Source organism: Mytilus edulis, chromosome 9 (assembly GCF_963676685.1).
Source record: "Mytilus edulis chromosome 9, xbMytEdul2.2, whole genome shotgun sequence".
Classification (NCBI taxonomy): Eukaryota; Metazoa; Mollusca; class Bivalvia; order Mytilida; family Mytilidae; genus Mytilus; species Mytilus edulis.
In genome coordinates, this window is record NC_092352.1 from 84,576,497 (window position 1) to 84,594,364 (window position 17,868).

Sequence of the window (17,868 nt, forward strand, 5' to 3'; positions counted from 1 at the left end):
ATTACGATTTGTTCTACTTTTCTCTGTTTGACATTTTGTTGAAATATCTTCAGAGTTTATATGTTAACTGTGAACGTTTTGTATCGAACAAATATCAGCATATTAACCCGAGTGATTCGATTTTATGATTATATCATTATAAAACAAATAAAGTAAATAACTTATGGAAAAGTGGATCTCGTAATAATACTCTCTTATTGGTTTTGGTTTTCAATTCTTTTAATAATAAGATAATTATTATTTCGAAATAACTGTGTTACTGTGGATTGAGATAAGATTGAATAACGGATAAAGCCGTCATACTTTAATAATAATAATACTTTATTCAGAAGCAATACAGCTTATAGAATATACAATTTTACAATATTTTGTATCAGTGAAATATAAATACAATAATTATACACAATACATGTATGGCGGAGAATGAAAATAAATTCATATGATAAATAATTAATACAACTACATATTACGAATTTTTTCAATATTAAACAAAAATTTACCTAAATTATTAAGTTCTTTCACATTGTGAACTGATAACAACTGTATAAGTTTAAAAGTGGATGGATATTGCCAATAATATTTCTTAATGTATAGTTTTCTTACATCACTATATCTATTACATTCTAGAACAACATGGTATTCATCTTCTACAATATTGTTATTGCACATAGTACATAATCTATTTTCTCTATCTACATTGTAATATCTGCCTGTTTCTATATTGAGGCTATGGGCGGATATACGATATTTACATATAAAAGGTTTATATATTTGATTAACAGGTCTATCTAAATAAAATTGCAGTATATCTGTGTCATATATATATCTATAAAGTATACATTTTGATGAATTATTAAAAAAAGCATTAGCATCAGCAATAAAGGTATCTTTCATTCTTTGTTTTAACTCATGTATGAATATATCAACATTATTTACGCTTTGTTTTAGCCATACATCATGAAAACCATATCTACATAAAATATCTTTGACTGAACATGCCCAATTCGATTTGTCATTGGGTTTTTTAAGTGAACTCTCCAACATATCTTCATAACATGCTTTAAGTATACAGTTATCAGTATTTAATAATTTAAACCAAAACTGAATCAGTCTTCTTTGTCTTTCATAATACATTGGATAACGTCCCAATTCACAGTAAACCATGTTATTTACAGCAGTTTTTCTAACCTTTAGAATTCGTTTTAAAAAATATAAATGTACTTTCTCTATATCATCAGCTTTATGATTACCCCACACTTCACAGCTATAATTAAGTATACTAGATACTTTAATACGTTTTATTGGTCATTATCGAAGTGGAACTAATTGGAAAAAAAAGAAGGGGAAAATCAAGGATGCATAGACAGTTTCAATATTTGATCAAACTTTTAATTCTATGTGAAATATGGACAGGTATGGTTTTTTTTTATGTTACAAATTCGATTCCAATGTCTTTCAGTGCTTAAAATTGAGTTAGACGCGTACACATGTTGATGAGTGTAGTTCTTTTTTGAAGAGATCCCACTTGCAATCATACAATATCTCCAAATTTTAATAGATGTAAGAAGATAGGGCATGAGTGACAATGAGACAACTCCCAATCCAAGCCACCATTTGTATAAAATTAAAACCATAATAGGTCGAAGTACGGTCTTCAACACGGAGACTTGGTATGTTACATCTGTATAAATAAGAAGAGGTGGTATGAGTGCCAATGAGACAACTCTCCAGTTAAGTCAAAATTTATACAAGTAAACTTTTATAGGTTCTAAGTCTTCAAAACGGAGCATTGGCTGACTCTGAACTGCAAGCTATAAAGGGTTCCAAAAATGACTAGTGTAAAACAGGCAAACCAACGGTCTTCTAAAAAAAGAGAAACAAGAAACACTTATAAACCACATCAACAAACGACATCTACTGAACATCAAATTCCTTTATACATTATGAACATTCAAACGAGAGAAAAAAAATAACGGCCTGATTCAGTTATAAAACAATATAAATTAGGCAATTAATTTTCTTTAAAAGTAAATTGTTTCATATTTTTCATGATGGGGCCTCTTAATTATAACCGCTCATACGGTATGGGGTTTATCATTGTTGAATGGTTGCCTATAATTGCTTACATTTATTTCATTTGAACTTTGTCATGTATAGCTGTTGTTTTTCGTCAATTAAACATAAAAATGAGGAGATGTTGTATGATTAACAATGAGACAACTCCACTGAGAATTAATGACATCGAAGTTAACAGCTATTGGTCACCATACGGTCTTCAATAATGAGCAAAACCCATACCGCATAGTCTAGATAGACAAAGAGAGTGGTGTGTACGCGCGGAAAACTGGTCAATTTAAAACTTACAACAATTTGTGTCTGAATCAAAATTGGCGATCTGACCCATGTTTTGTTTGCTAGTGTTTGTTTTTAATTGTATGGCTATTTGTTTTAAATTCTGGTGTTGGTTCTTGGTATATGGAATGATGTACTGACGATTATTTTATGCATCATATAGGAAGTGTGATATTAAATAGATTAATTCCACTATAATGTTTTATAAAGACAACAGTAGTACACCGATGTTTGAAAGTCATAAATCGATAAAGACAAAACAAATCCGGGTTACAAACTAAAACCGAGAGAAACACATAAACTATAAAAGGAAAACAAAGAAACAACAGAAACACTAAAGTGAACAAAGAGAAACGACAATGCAACACACAGAGAAAAGAACTATAAGATAACAACTGTCATTTTCCTGACTTGGTACAGGACATTTTAAGAAAAATATGGTGGGTTTAACCTGCTTTTGTGGCTAGCCAAACCTCGAACTTTTATAACAATGGTTTACCAGAAGGGCCAAGTGAGCTTTTCCCATCACTTTGCCTCCGTTGTCCGTCGTCTGTCGTCCGTCGTCGTTAGCTTTTACAAAAATCTTCTCCTCTGAAACTACTGGACCAAATTAAACCAAACTTGGCCACAATCATCATTGGGGTATCTAGTTTAAAAAAATGTGTCCGGTGACCCGGCCAATCAAAAACAAAAGCATTTATAGCAAATCTGACAAGGAGCAAAATTGTTTATCAGGTCAAGATCTATCTGCCCTGAAATTTTCAGATGAATCGGACAACCCGTTGTTGGGTTGCTGCCCCTGAATTGGTAATTTTAAGGAAATTTTGCTGTTTTTGGTTATCATCTTGAATATTATTATAGATAGAGATAAACTGTAAACTGCAATAATGTTCAGCAAAGTAAGATTTACAAAAAAGTCAACATGACTGAAATGGTCAATTGACCCCCTAAGGAGTTATTGTCCTTTATAGTCAATTTTTAACAATTTTCATAAAATTTGTAAATTTTTATTAAAATGTTCCACTGAAACTACTGGGCCAAGTTCATTATAGATGGAGATAATTGTAAGCAGCAAGACTTTTTAGTAAAGTAAGATGTACAGACACATCACCATCACCGAAACACAATTTTGTCATGAATCCATCTGCTTCTTAAATGTTATAAAATATTCACATAGACCAAGGTGAGAGACACAGGGGCCGGTTTCACGAAGCTATCCTAAGACATGTCATAAGACATATCTTAGGACATGTCTTATGATCCTCTTATGACTATCCTAGGACATATCTCAGACCTCGTCTCGAAGCTGTCTTAGGATGATCTTAGCTAAGACATCCTAAACCTGTCTCAAGTTCTTTAAATTTTCAAATATAAATATGATTTACGGAAAAAAATCATGTAAATGTAGTATGTCTTACCATAAATTATTCTAAACGTATTGATCAATATAAATGACATAATTTGCAAAATAAATATAAAAAAAGTAAAAGTCATTTATTTATAAATTATCTTCAAACAATACATCAATATAAATATGAAATTTTTAATGAGAAATTAAGACAAGAATATAAAATGATAATTTTTTTGGTACAAGTGAGTTGAATTCAATTTCGACTTTATTGGTTATAAAAGGTTAAGGGATAAAATCGTGCAATCTTGATATCAATTATACATCGAATTTACATTGTTGACAAGTCATGATAATCCGTCAATCTAGAAAAATTACGTTAAAAGCAGGAACAGGAGAATAGATAATAAGATGATAAGATATTTTTTTCAAAATTAATATAAAAAATAAGTGTAATTTGTATAAATAAACGTATAACCATCCTAAGACCATCATAAGACACCTCTCGCGTTGTCCTAACTTTATGACCAACTTTAAGAGATGTCCTAATTTAGGACCACTTTGTGAAACCCACTTAGGACTAAGATATGTCGTAAGACCATCCTAAGACATGTCTTAGTCCTAAGACAGCTTCGTGAAACTGGGCCCAGGTTCTTTAGAGCCACTAGTTTTTAAATTGAACGCATACATGTTGTTGACAGATGTCTGGATGTACAGGTTCTTTTGTAATTTTTTTTCAAACGTATACTTTCCGAGAAGGTGTTGTGTTAAACATTTTTAATTAGTTTATTATACATGTAATATATATAGTTTGATAATTATTACTGAGCAGTACTATAATTTTAATTGGTACATGTATAACTCGTCCAACTGATAAAGATACAAAAGGTTGTCACACATGATAACTTTTCTAGGTGAAAAGATGAAATCAATCTTTTAATTGCATTGCAATGTTCCAATCTTTAAACGGAATGCTTTAAAGTTCCATATTTGCATAAAAAACTAATATTAATTCTGTAATAATAAACTTTGAGAAAAACGGTAATGTTCAGAATATTTTTTGTTTATTTTTATGCAATCGACAATTAACAGAATACAATAAATGTATTGTTCACTTGCATTAGCAGTTATATATAATCGACATTCGTACTTTAAAATGAAGAATATGTTAAAAGATCCACTGAGACTATAGATGATTATAGATAAACACAAGCCTATCTTCAACAAATGAATAATTCAATCCGTAAATCGACATCAATTTACTTCAAAAGTAAAATAATGGATAAAAATGCAATATATTAAAGTAGTAAATTATAATTATACTAGTAAATTATTCATGCTTAATGGTAAATGTCAAATGAATACATTAATTCGTTTCATTAAGAACTATATATATGCTCCTTGATGACTTTGACATTGAAAAAACGTTAAAACAAAAACAAAACAAAACGGTAGACACTTCAAATATCAGTAATGGACTGAATGTTTTTTTCAAATACGTGCTGAGTATTTCATCGAATAATTCCTGACATGATCACCTATAATAGCTATGTTAATAGATGGAATGCTCTCTAAACATGCTTAGTATTGGTTTCATATCATTCCAACCAGATTTATAGAATGAATTGTTTTGTACCATTAGGGAAAAATATGTTTAAGGTATTGCGGCATTTTAAATAAGATACAAATTAAATTTACGATACATACATGTATATAATGTCACGTCAAAATCTACGATGCGTGTATCTGGTTCTACGATATATGTTATAAATTCATAGCTGGCTTGACGATTTCTGCTATAAATTCATAGATGGCATGACGATATTCATAATATACTAATAGACGGTTTGACGAATTCTGTGATATAAATATATTGGATACGACCCTGTCTTCGATACATAATATGTATAGCTTGTATGACGTATATCTATGAGATATTTTTAGCTGGTACAATGATAACTGTGATAAATTTATAGCTGGTACGACGATATCTATAATAATATTCATAGTCGGTACGATGATATCTGTGATAAAAATATAATTGATACGACACTATCTTTGATACGTAACTCTGGTTCGATGATATCCATGACACATATATTCATGCAGCTCGTACGACAATATCTATTATAATATTTATAGCTGGAATGACGATATATATATGATATATTTATAGCTGGTACGACGATATTCATGCTATATCAATAGCTGATTGGGCAATATCTACAATATATTGATATCTACAACATATTAATATATAGCTGTTAAAACAGCACTAACGAGAAATATATATGTAACGATGATAAGAGATATAAATTCTAGATTGATGGATTGCACAGATTCTAAATAGTGCGGAATGTTATATTATTTTACTCCATTTGTATTGGCATGCAGTACTTTATTAACAGGTAGGTTGAAGATGTTTTAAAAATATCATGCATCGCAGCTGTTTTTTTGTTGTTGTAGGTGTATCTTTGTTGTAGGTATCGTTTGATTGTAGGTGTCTTTTGGTTATAGCTGTTTTTGGTTGTAAGTGTCTTCACGGCCGACACTCGGCTAACCGAGAGATTGGTCGGTTAATCTATATTGAGTATGCGGCTATATCGGCAGTGGGTCTGTTAATCGGGTTGGCTAAAGTCTGTTAATCAGGTGTTATCGAGAAAATCATTGAAAACTCAGAATGTTTCATTGTATAACCTTTTAAATATATGTTTATCATAAAAAATATTTATGTCTGACAAAACTATTCAATGTACTGAATCCAGTGGTGTAATTATTATTTTTCTAGCTTCTATGTACGATCTATAAAATGAAAAGGCAAATTACTCATCAGTAAATTTATACACATTTTACACACACAAAATGTACACAAAATGACACTTGGGTTGAATTTACTTGCATGCACTATTTTGAACATCGAAAAAAGACAGGCATTATGAGTGTTAACCAAATTGATATCATTTTGTGAAAAATCTACACGAAAATCTGTATTTTGGTGACATAAATCAATCTTTATTAAAAACCTGGTCTGTTAATGGGTCGGATGTATAAAACCCGGTCTGTTAAGTAGTCTGTTAAGAGTTATGAATGACAATAAAAGTATAATTTTATTACTTTATGGTGTGTTCATTTGGTAGGCTCAAGACGAGCGGCTAAAATATACGGAAACAACACTTGAGCAATGGAACATAAAATATATACGGAAACAAAACATGAGCAATGGAATATAAAATATACGGAACAAAACACACGAACAATAACAATGTAGGCAATGGATATTGAAAATTAATAAAAATGGTTTCAAAAAGTGTTAAATTAAAGTAAAATTGATTTTATCCGAGAATGGTCGCATATATCATGTGGATTCTGTTTAATTGTCATGAATGACACCAATGTGTCATCTACATTGGTAACCAGTATATAAATCAGAGATTAACGTCGTAATGTAACTAAACATCAGTATATTGTGATGCCTAAATATAAAGAATAGAGAAAGAATAATGGGTAAGATAAATAAAATGCTGTAGGTCGAGTAATTTGTTACAACAGCAAAGAAAAGTGCAATAAAGACATTATTTTATTAAAAAAAAAAAAAAAAAAAAAAAAAAAAAAAGATAAATAAAATGTAGAGAAAAGTAACATAACCATTTAAAGAATACAGAAATAAACAACACCCCCCAATCCGTACCCTCATGGTATACACGAGAATCTGGATGGAGATACAGAATACAAAATAAAAGATAAGGACAGTAGAGAGTGATGCATTGCTAAAAAAGAGAAGAAAACAAATTGTTTAAGAATAAAGACATGAATCCCCCCTGGGTGTTGAAACAGTAACGGATTGCGATGTACTCATATTGGTGACAAATGCTTGACGTTTACATGTGGACACCTGCAGTTCTCCTCTGCACATATGTAAAAAAGGAACTAAACGAAATAAAATGAATTGTATTTTAATACAACCAAATGTAGCTGCATTCGCTCCTTTCCATTTATTTCTTTAGAATGATTTGTAAACAACAGATGATTAAGTAATACAAGAAAAAAAAAAACAATTGGATGATGCTGAGGAATTAGAATTAAGGTGGTACCGAACACTTTCACTAAAATCAATGTGGTTCGTTTAATTTGGATAAAATTTTGACAAAGTATTTAATTTGAACCTTTAACAGAAATATAAAAATTTCAAAAAATTTGAACCAACCGTTTTGTCAGAAAAATTAACTGGTTATATAGCAGTTTGACAAACACCAATTTTGATCTTCGAGAAGCTTATTATTCCCTTTACAACTCAACGTAATTAAAACGTATCACTGACTTTACAGAGTTATCTCCCTGTAGTGTTGGGTACCACCTAAACGTCCAGTGACAAATGTCATGTGCATATAAAAACGACAACACGTTATATATGTACCCTGTGTTGTATTAGAAAGACACGTTCAATCGGATTTGAGAACATGCTACTTTGAGCAGACACAAAAATTAAGGCTGATTGAAATCGTTAATAATAAATTCATGCATATTCCAGCGACCAACCCAGATCACGCTATATTGAAGTGACACACTCTTGAGTAAAATGCAAAGAAAGTCAAAATAAAAATGCTTTTACTGGAAGGATAGTGTTGCATCGTATTATTATTTTTTGTCGAGCCTTCGACTTTAGTCGAAAAAGCGAGACTAAGCGATCCTACATTCCGTCGTCGTCGGTGTCGTCGTCGTCGGCGGCGTCCACAAATATTCACTCTGTGGTTAAAGTTTTTGAAATTTTAATAACTTTCTTGAACTATACTGGATTTCTAACAACCTTGGACAGAAGTTTGTTTATGATCATATTAAGATAGTATCCAGAAGTAAATTTTGTAAAAATAAAATTCCATTTTTTCCGTATTTTACTTATAAATCATGGACTTAGTTTGTTCTGCGGGGAAACATTACATTCACTCTGTGGTTAAAGTTTTTAAAGTTTTAATAACTTTCTTAAACTATCCTTAGTTTGTACCAAACATGGACAGAAGTTTGTTTATGATCATAAGATAGTATCGAGAAGTAAATTTTGTAATTAAGTAAATCCATTTTTTTCCGTATTTTACTTTTGAATGGACTTAGTTTTTTCTGCGGGGAAACATTACATTCACTCTGTTGTTAAAGTTTTTAAATTTTTTTTAACTTTCTTAAACTATCCTGGGTTTGTACCAAACTTGGACAGAAGCTTATTTATGATCATAAGATAGTATCCAGAAGTAAATATTGTAAAAAGATAACTCCATTTATTCTGTATTTTACTTTTAAATGGACTTAGATTTTCTTCCAGTTAACATTAAATACAGTCTGCAGTTAAAGTTTTCAAAACATTTATTAGATTCATTCACTATCCTAATTTTTTACTAAACTTGGACAGAAGCTTCTTACAATCATAAAATAGTATCAAGAGGAATATTTTTTATTGATTTTTTTCCTCATTTTTGTTGAGCCTGCGATTTACAGCAAAAGTAGCCGAGACACTGGGTTCCGCGGATCCCTTACAATATTTTTTTTTACTCAAGAACATCTCATTTTTAACATTTTCAATGGGAAAATATAAAGGTAGCACAACTATTTTCTCGGCTAAATAACTCTTAACTGACACAATTTCAATTGTCCAACCCATTAACAGACCTTATTCACATAATTTTCACTAAAACGTGGTATTACTCACGTTATGTTACAATTATGAAATATTTACTAATGTCAATTTATATTTAAGAACCAAAGTAGTATTTTGTGTCTTTTAAATGAAACTAAAATTGTTTGTTTCGCCTTTTATTAAAAAATTGCTATGCATGTAATCATAAATACTACATACTTGCGCGACGCCTTTTACTTTTACTGAAAACTGCGCAGACTATGAAATGTTTTTAAAGGTGGAAAATGTTCTTTGATAGATATCATTTTTCAGAACACTTTTCTTTTTTTGATTTAATTCTTATAATATTTCAAAAATCTGTATATTTGATCGAGTTTAACATTAAATTGTGCGTTTTACTCTTAACAGACGTATAGCCAACCCGATTAACAGACCCACTGCCGATATAGCCGCATACTCAATATAGATTAACCGACCAATCTCTCGGTTAGCCGACTGTCGGCCGTGGTCTTTGGTTGTATGTGTCTTTTGATTGTAGGTGTCGTTTGATCGGTGCCGCATTGATGTAAACATCATCATTCTTTCTTATTCATATTCTATGCATTTTTTTTTATCTTATAAATTCTTTCCGTTGTCTTGAAGTTGTGTGAACCTTATTTTAGGGTAGATATAGTATAATGATTAATACACATCTTTGAGAAGAACATCGGAGTCAAAGCTTAATTTATGAATACTCTTTTAAAAAGTTAATTACCCTTAAAAAACTAAGAAAATTTTCTCTGTTTATTGTATCCCCGTCATTAAATTAAGACATTTAAGAATTGAAGAAATTTTTTGAAAGCATTTCAATTTCACTCTTTCATACATTACAATAAACGAACCCTTATATTTTGAAATCCATTTTATACAGTTTGAATATAAAATCATTCTGTTAGATAATCAGTTATTATGGAAAATAAGATGTGGTATGACTGTCAATGAGACAACTCTCCACAACAGAACAAATGATACATAAATAAACAGCTATAGGTCACCGTACGGATTTCAACCATGGACAAAGCCCATACCACATTGCCAACTATACACGATTCCGAAATCCCAAATGTAAAACAATTCAAAACGAAAAAAACTAACAGCCTAATTAATGTACAAAAAATAAACGAAGAACAAATATGGAACACATCAACAAACGACAACCATTAAATTACAGGCTCCTGACTTGGGACAGGCACATACATACAGAATTTGGCAGTGTTAAACATGTTAGCGGGGCGCCAACCCTCCCCTAACCTGGGACAGTGATGTCACATTACAACATAAGAACAAACTATAAAAATCAGTTGAAAAGGCTTAAATCATCAGATGGATACAAAAAGAAATACATATAACAAACACATGTGGACGTAACAGGGTATTTGTACATCCCAACAACAAAAGGACACAAGTTCCGATCTTAGAGTACTCGCAGTTTCTGACAGCTAGTTAAAAGCAAATAACAACTTAAACAAATCATGTATCTACGACTAAATACAGAAACATGATTACTTTTATTTAACATTTAACAGTGAGAAAGTTTACATATTGAAAATTGAGCATATATGCCTTGTTAGGGACGGTGCATTATTTATCAAGCAGGGGGGACCGGTGCAAATGGTAAGGGGACATGTACTTTTTTCAACGTGCAAAGTAGTGGGACCTGATGATTTTTCATTATCTTAATGCATGGGACATACACTTTTTTCAAATGCTTAAGTAGTAAACATTTTATTTTAATTAGCCCAAAAATACACACAAGAAACATTAAAACAGAAACAGAATATGATAAACAATTTTAGTTTTGACTGGTATAAATCAGCCCATCTAAATAAATTAAATATTGATCTTACAAAATTCAAGCTTATTAGGTAGTTTGATTTATTGCTGTGAAATGAAAGAATTTAATTTTGCAATAGGTAAAAATAAAAATTATTATATAAATTCAGATAGGCATCTTTAATTTTTTTTTATAACTTTTTCAAATCAACTTGGATTTTCATCAAACTATGCAGCTATCTTAGATATATATTAAGCTTACTGAATCCCATGTCATTTAGTTTTTTGTTGTATTGCTGTAAAATTTAAGAATTACAGTAATCTTGGTAAAAAAAGCTAGGATTTGCAATTTAGACAAAATAGAGATAGTATACTTTAATTTTTTTAATAACTTTTTCAAATCAACTTGGATTATCATCAAACTAAGCAGCTATCTTAGATATATATTAAGCTTACTGAATCCCAGGTCATTTTGTTTTTTGTTGTATTGCTGTCAAATTCAAGAATTAAATTATTCTAGGTCAAAAAACGTAGAATTTGCAGTTCGAACAAAATAGAGATAGTACACTTTAATTTTTTTAATAACTTTTTCAAATCAACTTGGATTATCATCAAACTAAGCAGCTATCTTAGATATATATTAAGCTTACTGAATCCCAGGTCATTTTGTTTTTTGTTGTATTGCTGTCAAATTCAAGAATTAAATTAATCTAGGTAAAAAAAGCTTGAATTTGCATTTCGAACAAAATAGAGATAGTACACTTTAATTATTTAAATAACTTTTTCAAATCAACTTGGTTTTTCATCAAACTATGCAGCTATCTTTGATATACATTAAGCTTACTGAATCCCAGGTCATTTTTGTTTTTTGTTGTATTGCTGTCAAATTTAACAATTAAATTGTAAAATGTACTATCTCTATTTTGTTCGAACTGCAAATTCTAGCTTTTTTGACCTAGATTTATCTAATTCATAAATTTGACAGCAATACAACAAAAAACAAAATGACCTAAGATTCAGTAAGCTTAATATATCTCTAAGATAGCTGCATAGTTTGATGCAAATCCAAGTTGATTTGAAAAAGTTATTAAAAAAATTAAAGATGCCCATCTTAATTGCAAATCCTAGCTTTTTTTTTACCAAGATAACTTTAATTCTTAAATTTTACAGCAATACAACAAAAAACTAAATGACATGGGATTCAGTAAGCTTAATATATATCTAAGATAGCTGCATAGTTTGATGAAAATCCAAGTTGATTTGAAAAAGTTATAAAAAAAATTAAAGATGCCTATCTGAATTTATATAATAATTTTTATTTTTACCTATTGTAAAATTAAATTCTTTCATTTCACAGCAATAAATCAAACTACCTAATAAGCTTGAATTTTGTAAGATCAATATTTAATTAAGTTAGATGGGCTGATTTACACCAGTCAAAACTAAATTTGAAGGTCAAGACTAGTCGAGAATGTTAAAATGATTGTCAAAAACATTTATATCACAATAAATATTGTTGCTTTACGTTATTTAAGGTACAGATTGTGTTTTTATTCACTCAATATATTCATGATATTCATGGGACACATACTTTTTTAATGAATAGAGGTTATGGGACATACCTTTTTTTCCTATCACATCAGCATGGGACAATACTTTTTTCCGAACAGGTTTTGCGATTTGCACCGGTCCCCCCTGCTTGATAAATATTGCACCGTCCCTTATAACAATGAAAAGTCCTTTTATTTCTATTTTATAGTTTCTAGTGTCGAGTCGAACAGAGAAGTCTCCATATGTACACAAACCGGTTCCTACCAGATTTTAAATACGGTACCAATCACGCAAACGAATCAAACGTCTTTGACATTTTCTGTAAAGACATGCAAGCATGCAAGAATCATTTTGACTGACAATACAACTTCATTTAGACCCGCATATATAATTATAATCGGATTATGGACTAAACATCAGATAGTGTCTCGAATCACCACGTGTTTTAGTGAAAAATTCACGAGATGTTTATATTCTTCAATAGAAACTCCTTCTGTTTTGAGTTGTAGTGAGTTTAGAACATTTTGGGTATCATGGAACGCCAATATAACGTTTGGACAAGGGGACATCATCGGAGATAACATTACAAGATCGGAGATGCTGTACAATGAGGTGGTCATTGATTTTATTGGAATTCAAACTGTATCTGGCGATAATGATAAATGGAAATTCAACTCAGGTAACATATTTTTATGCCCCATTTATGGGTATTATGTTTTCTGGTCTGTGCGTCCGTTTGTCCGTCCGTCCGTTCGTCCCGCTTCAGGTTAAAGTTTTTGGTCGAGGTAGTTTTTAATGAAGTTGAAGTCCAATCAACTTGAAACTTGTTTTACCCCATTGTCACGGTCCACTGAACATAGAAAATGATGGGGCATCCGTGTACTAGGGACATATTCTTGTTTAAAATATTAATGTATAATATAGCTTTTATCAATATAAATAAGAAGATGTGGTACGACAACTCTCCATCCAAGTCACAATGTATAAAAAGTTAACAATTAAATGTCAAACAAGGAGCATTGGTTCACACCGAACAGCACATATGAAAATAATCTTCTATATAAATGATCCCAGATTAAAAATTGACGAAAAGTCCATTTTACAAAATCATAACTTGAAATCCGGCTGGTGTTACCAAATGACATTTTGATGCGAGCTACTTTCCTATTAGGTGGTAAAAAATGGTTAGCAACTAAACAGAGCATACGTTGAAAAATTGATAAAGATTAAGTTAAAATTTAGCCATGGTAATTTTCATTGGTATTTGGGAACAGCACTATTATTTTTGCCCTCCCATTTTCCCAAATCCGTTATTTTTTTCGTTTTTCATTCATTTCAATTATTTTCGCGGTTTTCTTTATTATAAGAACATAATTATATTACAATTTTCTTGTATTTGCTATTTACTATCAATTCCTAGTATACTATCCACAGTATATGATACACAAACTAAGTTTAGTAGATTACAATTTTGTGTATCCGAAAGTTTTTGAATGACAGGGTTATCTCCCATATCATCTATGTTAATGAAAAACGACATGCTTGTCTGGAAATTTGAATATTTTGACCTGAATAAAACGATAGCCGAGTAAGGGTATCTTTGATTAGAAAATCAATACATGATTCTCATAGAAGATTCAATAAGGAAGGAAAAGAGTGTCTTTGTGGGATATGAAGTCACATAGAAATAATTTTAATTGTTTTGTTAATATAAAGTCTTATGACACAGTCACACAAGTGACCGGTAAAACAATGTTAATTCAATTCTTGCACCAATGCATACATATATCATAAACGTAGTCTTTTCTGCACGATTTTGTCATTTTTTTCTCATAAATTTCGTATAATTGTCAAAAAATATTTCAATTTGGTCAGTCTTGTTGTGAAAATATGTCAGCTAATTAATTGTCGTGTTTTGAAGCCGAAGTTAAACGATTGTCACCCGTTTTATAAACAATCAACAGAGAAGCATGGATATTCAGGTAAGCACGTGTATAACAGGTACAATAAGATAAAGTTTATCTTGATGACGGAGCGATGTTTACGTTTGGTTTTCCATTCGCACTTGCGTATTGCGATCATCGGATTTTTACGAGAAAAGTCACGCCCTGCATACGGAAAACATGTCGTCGAATTGTTTGCTGGAAGCAAGCAAATTAAAAAAAGTAAACTTCTTCTAAATTTGAGCAAATTATTAAATTTTCTCGAGAAAAAAGTATATGTGCACGAGTTTTATAATAAAAACTAGCCATTTAGTTATAAAAAAAACATATCCATAACTTATTTTTAATTTGAACTTTCATATGACTTTGAAGATGGGTAAGCAAAAATGCAATTCAAAATGGCGACTTAAATCCCTTTAGACTTTTTCAGTTTACGGATATGGATAGTAAACTGCACATTACTAGAAAACAAAGAAATATGTATGCCAACTTTACTGTAAAAGTTGATAATGTAATACAAATAGACAGGAAATACATTTTTTTTTTTGAAAAACAAAGATAAAAATATTTTTAATCTGCTAATTGAGTCCCTTTGCATAGGGGTAAATACAAATATTATGTATAAGAACCAGGGTCTATTTATTATCAGAAAAATGAGAACTTATTATTACTAGATTTAACTAACTGCAATTATTCTTAGAGTTGCACATATTTTAAACATGCCACATTGCGCGTTAAATTATATCTATTGTTTAAAACAGTTGTTGTCCCATGTATCTGCATGAAATGATAGATCGTTATGGACGAGAATTGCAACTTCCGGCATAATAGATCGTTATAGATAAGGGTTGCTACTTCCGATAATGTATGCATATTTCAGATAAAATACCACTATATTACATTGTCTTATCTTATTTCATCAACTATGGGCGAGTTTTCAATTCATATAAACATCTATAAACTTTCATGACACCACTCTAGAATGCAAACCATTAAATATATTATAAGCATTGTCTTATATCTATTATGTATATCAGAACTACAATTTGTAGAGAATAAATAATCGTACTGTAATTTTTTTCAGAAATCAATGATACAATTGGTTTAAATGCTGCCATTGTTTGCGAAGGAGAAGATGAAACAACAACTCTTCCGGAAATTCCACCGAATTGTACATGTTCATGCATACCCAGTGGGAACCATTGGGACTATCTGAATGACCTTAATTTAACAACGGAACAATTATATTTACATCTAAAGGATCGTCTTACAGATTTAAAAGCCTCCGTTTCAATAAATCTGAAAAGTACCAGAATCGCTAAATCTAAATTTAGGTGTGCAGATGATAATCGTTTTGTTTCACGTTTCGCTGGTGTGATTGGTTCACTTGTTTTGGTTGCTGTCGCTGGTTTTATTGTTTTTTTAGATTTAGTGGGGTTCGTCATTAAGGCGTGAAAACTGTACATCATTTTTTTTGTTTCAACTCCTTGGAATGTTAGTTTTTAAGAAATTATACAAACACGTTTTCATTTAATGAATTGTCTCACAAGCCAGAACTCTCTTTAAAAAGTTTCCGTCACAGTCTTTTTAACCATATGTAATGATGTAATAAAATTAAGAAAGATTGCTCTTCATGTTTTTGAATTTTTGTCAGATATTCAGGATCATCTGATTTTATCCATGTACATAAACTATCCTCTGATTTTATCCATGTATATATTATCCTCTGATTTTATCCATGTATATACTATCCTCTGATTTTATCCATGTATATACTTTCAATTTATATAACAGTCTTTTAATCCTCTGATTTTATCCATGTATACAATTCGATTTATATAACAGTCTTTTAATCCTTTGATTTTATCCATGTATATACTTTCAATTTATATAGCAGTCTTTTAATCCTCTGATTTTATCCACGTACATACTTTCAATTTATATAGAAGTCTTTTAATCCTCTGATTTTATCCATGTATATACTTTCAATTTATATAGCAGTCTTTTAATCCTCTGATTTTATCCATGTTTTTACTTTCAATTTATATAGCAGTCTTTTAATCCTCTGATTTTATCCATGTTTAAACTTTCAATTTATATAGCAGTCTTTTAATCCTCTGATTTTATCCATGTATATACTTTCAATTTATATAGCAGTCTTTTAATCCTCTGATTTTATCCATGTATATACTTTCAATTTATATAGCAGTCTTTTAATCCTCTGAATTTATCCATGTATATACTTTCAATTTATAGAGCAGTCTTTTAATCCTCTGATTTTATCCATGTATATACTTTCAATTTATATAGCAGTCTTTTAATCCTCTGATTTTATCCATGTATATACTTTCAATTTATATAGCAGTCTTTTAATCCTCTGATTTCATCCATGTATATACGCTCAATTTATATAGCAGTCTTTTAAAAGCTTGACATTACGAAACAGAGTAGCAAACATCTTTAAATTAAGTTTTAGTTTCTAGTTGTAATGTTGGTGTAAGAGCGTTGACAGATTGAAGCTCATTTTGTATAAAGATTTGTGAATATCGAGAGACTATGGACCATCAGTCTGTAAATTTGGGAGAATGTTTAAAGTATGTTGACATTCAATTGCCTTATCAGAATGATAAATAAAACTTCATAGTGATGTCTCTGTTATATGGTTATGCGTGTACATTAGGATAACTAGAAAACTATGTCAGTTGTATAGCACGATGTCAGTTTAAATTCAATTTTGTATCTTATTATAATGTCATTATTCTGTAAATTTCTATGATATTTTTCACTGGACGTTAAAGAGCCACCCGTTTATACTCACATTAAAATGAGTATTGAATTACGGCTGGTTAATTAGTTCAACAAATCCTTAAAAACAAATCATGAAAAAGAAGTCTATATACATGTAATACGGTAGCTGGATTTATACAACAAGATTTGTTTGTAAAACCCTCATTATTTTCCCATAATGAACATACCAAAACTACCGGATAGATCTTTATAGTAAATTTACATAATATATGCACTGGAAGCTACTCTTTAAAATATCAACAGTTCTGTTTAAATAATCTTCTGTAGTTCTGTTTTTCGACAAAAGCAAAAATCATTTAAGGGCAAAACATCGTATAAATAAAGGCATAAGATGACTATAATATTGACAATTTCTTCTATTCTTCGATCTTGTCTTGCTAATCATATTTACCATTCGAACTTCCATCTATGTTTCAATGTTCTTAAGATGC

General features: G+C 30.4%; 1 long non-coding RNA gene across 1 annotated transcript; it reads left to right on the top strand.

The window, feature by feature from the left end:
* The first annotated feature begins 5,300 nt into the window (after positions 1 to 5,300).
* On the top strand, positions 5,301 to 16,256 carry LOC139489222 (uncharacterized). The gene is made up of 3 exons (XR_011656166.1): positions 5,301 to 6,108; positions 12,895 to 13,365; positions 15,714 to 16,256. It is a non-coding gene; the product is annotated as an uncharacterized lncRNA (long non-coding RNA).
* Positions 16,257 to 17,868: the final 1,612 nt, after the last annotated feature.